Raw genomic sequence first — 7,849 nt, forward strand, 5'->3', positions numbered from 1 at the left:
GGTTCATTTCCCCAAACATCTTCAAGTCTTCAACCTTATTCAATACTCCCCCATCAGCTCCTACACCTCGCTCTTTTTGTTGTTAATATTCTCTGAAGATTGATCATTTAGAAAATTGAACATATACTGAGGATCAGAAATAGTATCTCTATCTTTACAAGGTAATAAATAGTAAGATCTGTGTATACTCAACTCTTTTCAGACCCCACTTGTAAAATTTCACGCATATCATACACTGTCAATTCTGGATAGAAGTCGACAATGTATTCATAAATTTGTTGAGATTTTTAGAGAGATTTAATTTGGAGGAAACAGAAATGGTGATAGGGCGGGTGAGTTTTTTGTTGGTATTGATAATAGCAATGGTGAGTAGTATTGGGGCTGAAACGACATCGTTAAAAGTGTTACACAGAAATGCGTATGCGACGATGATGTATATGGGAACTCCGAGGGACTACGAGTTCTACGTAGCGACTCGGGTTATGCTCCGATCACTTTCCCGGTTAGGAGTTGAAGCTGATCTTGTTGTTATTGCTTCTCTTGATGTCCCTCTTCACTGGGTTCGAACTCTGTAAGTTTACATTTTCCCCCTTTTCTCCACTGTTGTCGGCTTTTGGTATTTTTCTGTTAAAAGGAAATGCGCTGTCCCTGTTGCCGTGTTTTAAGATCCTTTTGGTCAGAGGTTGAGCATGAATTTTCATTAAAAGTTTAAAAATATATGTATAAACTAGCTGGAAGTAATTCAATATCTATTATATATATATATATATTTATATAAAATAATTTTAATTATATATGAATAATATAATTTATCGTCGAAAAAGTTCGATCTAACTCCGCCCTGCACTTTTCCATAAAAATGCACATAACTTGTGGAAAAAATCTTGGTAAAAAGTCACCCAAAAATAACTTATCAAAAATATATAAAAATTTATTGTAAACCGCTAGCTTAATGTTTCTTATCTGATGAAAAAATTGATCAAAGATTTTTGTTTTTACTGATGCTATTGCGTTAGTGGCTGTCACATACGTAGATAGGATATTATACATTCATTATAATTACATATTTAATATAGTCTTATAAAATAAAATTTTTTAAAAATAAATTATAAATAAATTTTATCTTTATTTTAGAGATTAAATTTGTCATCGTGATATTTTCTTTCTTTCTGGCATTTGTGTTTAAAATTAAATAAATTTAGCATTTTGTTCTACCTTTCGGGGTTTTGAGCTCGTGTTTGTGGGGTCCATGCAAAAGGAATCCTCTCAACTAAGCTGACAAAAAAGCCAGAGATTTGATAAGATTAATTAGATATTCTTTGATTAAGTTGAAATGGGACTATTCCTTTTTCCATATTACTAGTATTTAATTAAAATTGCATAACGGCTTTCAGTACCCGTGAAAGGAGGAAAATTAGGGAACTGCGAATACTTGGCCATTTGGTCAATCTTGATTTTGCCAGCTTAAACATACGTTGTCACGGCCAAGATATTATTGGGAACTACCAAAAAAGCAAAAAGCAAAATTAGCAGTTCATTTATATGCTCTTACAAAATTTTCCAACATTTTCATACCAATCCATTAATGATGAAGGCGAAATGATTATATTTTGTGTTTCATGCTATGAATAAAACTTTCCATTAATGATCAAGGAGAAATGATTGTACTTTGTGTTTCATGCCATGAATAAAATTCGCATGCACTTATTTTTTTCATACTCTACTTGGGAAATTGCCATAATATACTATTATTATTGTTAATGTGTTTCATGCTACTCCCTTCGTTTTATAATGAATGAATTATTGAATAATGATGCAAAGATTAATTAAAAAGCATTGAAGATATAAATTTAACACAATTTTTTATTTTTACCCTCAAAAAAAGAAAAAGTTGATCATGTTATATTTTTTCAAAAGTTAATTGATTGTCAAATCATAAGGATAAATTTGAAAAAAAATTTAATAATTCACTTATTTTGAAACACCAATAAATATCCTGGGAGTATATGACAATAATCAAAGACAGCCATGATATAATTAGGATATTTGTTTATCCTTTTTAGGCAACACATAATTGGCATACAAGATAACACTAAGAAAATAATTGCGAACCTTTTGTTTTTTTCTGGAAGATGGTGGAGGCTTAGGCTGGATATGCCACATGGAACTCGTCTTTTAATTAACAAAAATATTTGTCACAGCAAGAGCTTTGGTGATAGTGATTACTCCCATTTGTTTTATAAAGAATTCCAAAAGTTTACGATTGTTGAAAAATTTGATTAATTGGTGTAAATTTAGATATTAATTATAAAATATTACATCATCATTCCTTTTTTATGATTTAAAAATAGCAAAAATATATGATAACAGTAGACCAAGGCTTTGATTTACTCATAAGAGTGTGGTGCATGATGTGTGAATTAAATGCATATAACTTATCACAATATTCAAAGAACTTAATATTTGAGAGGAGAAGAATAAAGGAACATAGATACTCTTACATATCTCTTGTTTGTAAAGGGGAAAAAAAGTGATAAATTTGTAGTAAAAAATTGGTTTAGTTAAAAATTATAGTAGTGCTATCTGACATGATCCATAATAAAGATAAGCTTTTCTGGCACAGAGTAAAGTTTTGGTTGGTTTGGTTGCTTCTAGGAACTGCACCTTGCTCTTTGTTCTATAATACTCCTTTTAAAAAAAATTGATCTACTTTTCCTTTTAGTTTATTTTAATTTTTTTTTATACTTTAATTTAATTTTTTACGTAATATGTTTAAAATTATAAAATTAAAAAATATTTTTTTTTAATTCATATGACATGTCATAAAATTACAAGATTAAAAAATATTTTAATACATTTGATATAACTTTAATTTAAGATCACAAGATTCAAAAGTTTTATTATTTTTTTAAATTTCCTACTAAATTAAACTAGGTTATTCTATTTTACACGGAGAGAGTATTCTACTTTTTCAATGCTTTTGTGAAGTTACTCTAGGCATTGCTGAACCCATGTGACTTCGGTTATTAGACTTGGGTATTCCTCAAAGGAAAAAAAGAACATTTGAGGCTCCTGGTAAAAGTTTTATTTCTTGTAAAATGATGAGATTTGCCTAAATATGAACTAATCTACAAGTTCTAATGGTCTATTTTAATATTTACTTCTATTTATTACGTTAGTGTACATGTTGGATAAGGATGAAGTTAAAAATAAAAGGGTTATCCGGCACTAATCACTCCGTATCGTTTGGTAGAGAGTATTAAAATGTTAATGCATTAGTTTAATGTATATTAGTAGTACTTTGTTTGGTATACCTTTTTACCCTATGTATAATTAATGCAAGCATTAGTTATACACTCTGTATATTGATGTATGTATTACTAATACCTCAAAATCCATGACATTAGTAATGCAATGAATCTAATGCATGCATTAACATACTTAAAGACCCTATCAGCCCTCAAAAAAATTTTCGCATCCTTTCCAACATATATATTGAGGGTATTATGTAAAAGATTTTTTTTTTTTTTAGAAACTATGTAATTCATGTTTTTTTTAATACATCGAACCAAACACTGCATAAGAAAAATACAAGCATAACTAATGCAGGCATAACTAACACAAGCATTATTAATACACCATATTTTGCATTATTCTTATACACTCTACCAAACGACACCTTAGTGCTTGAGGAAAGGCCGCATCCTTAAGGGGCTACGTATTCACTTAGTGCTTGAGGAAAGGCCGCATCCTTAAGGGGCTTAGGCTGATGCAAATATCGATAGCTAATTTCACTGCTCGAACGCATGACCTATAGATCCAGGAGACAATTTTATCATTGCTCCAAAAATCCCCTTCCAGATATGGATGGATTATTAGTTTCTTTATTCTTCTTTTAGGTAACACTAACAGAAAGCAGAGTAGGCTGGTCGTGTTACTTAACAGTAATCAAAAGTGCCATTTCATTAGAATATTTGTTTGCACTTTGTGTTTTATGCAATGTTGCCTTTCTGTAATTTTTTAAGTAAGCTTACTCAGGTTCCCTATCAGTGGAGACCTAAAGTGATGTATTCTCAATTGCGTTTTTCCTTCTTTGCGTGCTCCAATCTTCATGAAAATATTCTTTAATAGTTTCTCAGGTTACGTTTAAAAATCTGGCAATTGAATTGTAGTTTTGTTGTGATTCACAAATAATATACTGTGAACAGGATTGTTTGCTAAATTTGTTTTTCACCTTAAGCCAAAGCTGTCTAATTCCATTAGCCTAAACCAGTGGACAATTCCATCTGATAGATGATCACTTATTTGATGCGTTTGTAAGGCCTAGCAGTCCTTTTACTCTGCAACTTAGATAAATTCATTTGTTATGTTTCATTTTAGCTAAGATGGTTTACCGAAGTTATTATTGAATTAAGACGGATTTAAATGCGCGATAAGGACAATGAGGATTCAGACTTAAACTTACTTGAATTGGAGGTTTCATATAATTGACTTAAACTTACTTGAAATTGAGGCGCAATAGCAGTTGTTGCTAGATGATATACAAAAATTTTGCTTTAGAATCTCATACTACTTGAAGGGAAAATACATGACAAAGATACCCGTTTCATGTAAAAATTTAGCGAACCTTGAAAATGAAGTAATCCTTTATACTCTTTGTATGCAGAGAACAGGAAGATGGTGCAAAGGTGGTGAGAGTTAAAAATCTGAACAATCCATACTGTATCAACCCTAATTGGAGATTCAAGCTGACACTGAACAAACTTTATGCGTGGAGCCTCGTAGATTATGACAGGGTTGTCATGCTTGATGCTGACAACCTTTTCCTCCAGAAAACTGATGAACTGTTCCAATGTGGCCAGTTTTGTGCTGTCTTCATTAATCCTTGCATCTTCCACACTGGTCTATTTGTCTTGCAGGTAACAGAATTGAATTTTCAATAGTATCCTTGGTTGATTAATTTGATAACGTAGTAACTCATCTTGTCTAACTAGAGAAATGTGCTTAGATTTTGTTGTCAGTACCGAATTGGCTAGTAAGTCTAAATGTACATTTTACTTACAAAAGCTAAATTGCAGCCATCAAAAAAGGTGTTCAATGACATGATTCATGAGATAGAGATTGGGAGGGAAAACCAAGATGGTGCAGACCAAGGTTTTATTGGAGGCCATTTCCCTGATTTACTTGACCAACCAATGTTCCATCCTCTTAATGGTACCAAGCTCCAGGGAACTTACAGGCTTCCCTTAGGTTACCAAATGGACGCTTCTTATTACTGTAAGTTTGAGACTTTGAGTGTGTTAACTGAACAAAGTTTGTCATATTTCATGACAAGTTATAATGATTGTCTTCTCTTAATTGTTTAGATCTGAGACTCCATTGGTCGGTGCCTTGTGGACCTAATAGTGTCATTACATTCCCCGGTGCTCCATGGTTAAAACCATGGTATTGGTGGTCGTGGCCTGTCTTACCTTTGGGCATCCAGTGGCATGAACAGCGACTTCTAACTATTGGGTAAGATTAGAGCCTTTTTTGCTTTGTGTAATACTCAGTCTTTGTGTGACACGTACCTGAAAAGTTTTCCTGGATTGATCATTGTTGTTTTCAATCAGTTTACAAAATGATCTGAAAGAATTAACTCTTGTTCCTTATTTTCGCCTTGCTGAACATTCCCGTCTTGTACTTTATAAAATGATCTGGATATTTTATGCTGACAATAGCAATTTATCTGTTTGGTATTTGGCAGGTATGGTGCTGAGATGATAGCAGTGCTGATCCAAGCTATATTTTACCTAGGAATAATTGCAGTGACACGTCTAGCACGCCCAAATTTATCTAAGTTATGCTATCGCCTTGATGATAGCAAGAGTATCTTCTTACTACAAACTGGCCTTAAATTGATTGCTATATGGTCCATTCTTGCTGCCTACACAGTTCCTATCTTCATAATTCCTTGTACAGTTCATCCACTTGTTGGCTGGAGTCTCTACTTACTCGGCACATTTTCACTATCCTATATAACAGTAAATGCATTTATTTTGCCAATGCTACCTGTGTTAGTACCATGGTTTCTAATCCTTGGGACCCTTTTGGTGATGGCGTACCCTTGGTACAACGACGGTGTTATAAGAGCAATGTCTGTATTTACATATGCCTTCTGTGCTTCCCCAGTATTATGGATGGCATTGGTTAAAATCAAGTGTTCTCTTCATGTTTCACTTGAGAAGGAAGCATTCTTACCCAAGTTTAAGTGAATCTGCAGCACCTATTGGTTACTAACAAATTGTATTGAAATTCGAAAAGTTGAAAGAATCAACAGGAGAACTAATACTTCAGGAACATCTCCAAACTCTTAGGAGACTTGGAGTCTGCTTGTGCTATCCTAGGTAGCTGCTTCAGTCTGTGGTCTTAATTAGAAAGGGTGTGTACTGATGAAAATTACACAATTTAGAATTGGGATGGTGTTTTTTTGTTTTGTACGTGGACCATCTCAGGTCTATTCATCTCTTGAATGTTAATCCACGGAAAAGACTTCCCCACTTGATTATTTCTTTTGCTAAAATGTATGTTGAATAGGTTTTTTAGAATTTATTCATGGATTTAAGTAATGTACGCTAACAGTGTAATAATTATTTATATCATTGTTGTTTGAATTAATCTTATACTTGGATTTAGCTTGAGAACTGGTCAAGATGAACATGTTCCAAACAAATTACTGTCCTTGTAAGTTTCCTTTTCAAACATTTAAGGGTCGTTCGGTAGAGTGTATTAGAAAGTTAATGCATGCATTAGTTTAATGTGTGTATTACTAGTACTTTATTTGATATATCTTTTTACTCTATGTATGACTAATACTTGCATTAGTTATACACTCTATTGTGTATTGAGGTGTGTATTACTAATACCTCAAAATTCATGACATTAGTAATACAATGGATCTAATGGAAGCATTAACATGCTTAGGGGTTGTTTGGTAGAGTGTATAAGAATAATGCAGAATATAATGTATTAGTAATGCTTGAACTAGTTATACTTATATTAGTTATGCATGTATTATTTCTTATACAATGTTTGGTTTGATGTATAAGAACCTTATACATCTTATATAATTTCTATAAAAGAAATGTTTGTTTACAAAAATACCCTTTTTTAATTTTGTATACTTTTTTGCAACAAAGTTCTTTTGCCATCTCAAACATAATTAGTATTGTTGAACCACTATATAGAAGTTTAGGATTAATTGCAAGACCTTCGTCTTTGTGCATGAAATGTTATTAGTCGAAACAAAAATAAAATATAAGACGTAAAATTAAGAAAGTCTCAATTTTTTAAAAATTTTTTAAAGACCCTCGAAGTAAAGTAAAAATATGTTACAGTTATTTAAATCAATTATTCATTGTTGTAACTTAAAATGGTGAGAAAAGAAATTGTGAAGTATTTTGAAAAAAATTCACTATTATAAATTAAAATGACGGGAAAAGGAATGGTGAAGTATTTTGAGAGGGAAATTGAGGGGTATTAAAGTCATTTAATAAGTTAATGCATGTGTTTAAAATTTTTGTACTAGTAATACATAGGAAATGGAGTGTATTACTAATACACACTTCAATACACAATAGAGTGTATAACTAAAGTTTGCATTAGTTATATATAGGCAAAAAGACGTACCAAACAAAGTATTAGTAATACACATTAACTAATGCATGCATTATATTTTTCAATACACTCTACCAAATGATCCCTTAAAGATATTATTATGCCTTAAAAAAGTTTCTGCATTCTTTTCAGCATATATATTGAGGGTATTATGTAAAAAAAAAATTCTTTTAGAAATTATGTAATTCATGAT

At 31.7% G+C, this 7,849-nt stretch overlaps 1 pseudogene; it reads left to right on the top strand.

Moving 5' to 3' along the window:
• Nucleotides 1–6,662, top strand: LOC107872950 (annotated as a pseudogene).
• The last annotated feature ends 1,187 nt before the right edge of the window (nt 6,663–7,849 follow it).

The sequence above is a fragment of the Capsicum annuum genome, chromosome 6 (genome assembly GCF_002878395.1).
Source record: "Capsicum annuum cultivar UCD-10X-F1 chromosome 6, UCD10Xv1.1, whole genome shotgun sequence".
Lineage (NCBI taxonomy): Eukaryota > Viridiplantae > Streptophyta > Magnoliopsida > Solanales > Solanaceae > Capsicum > Capsicum annuum.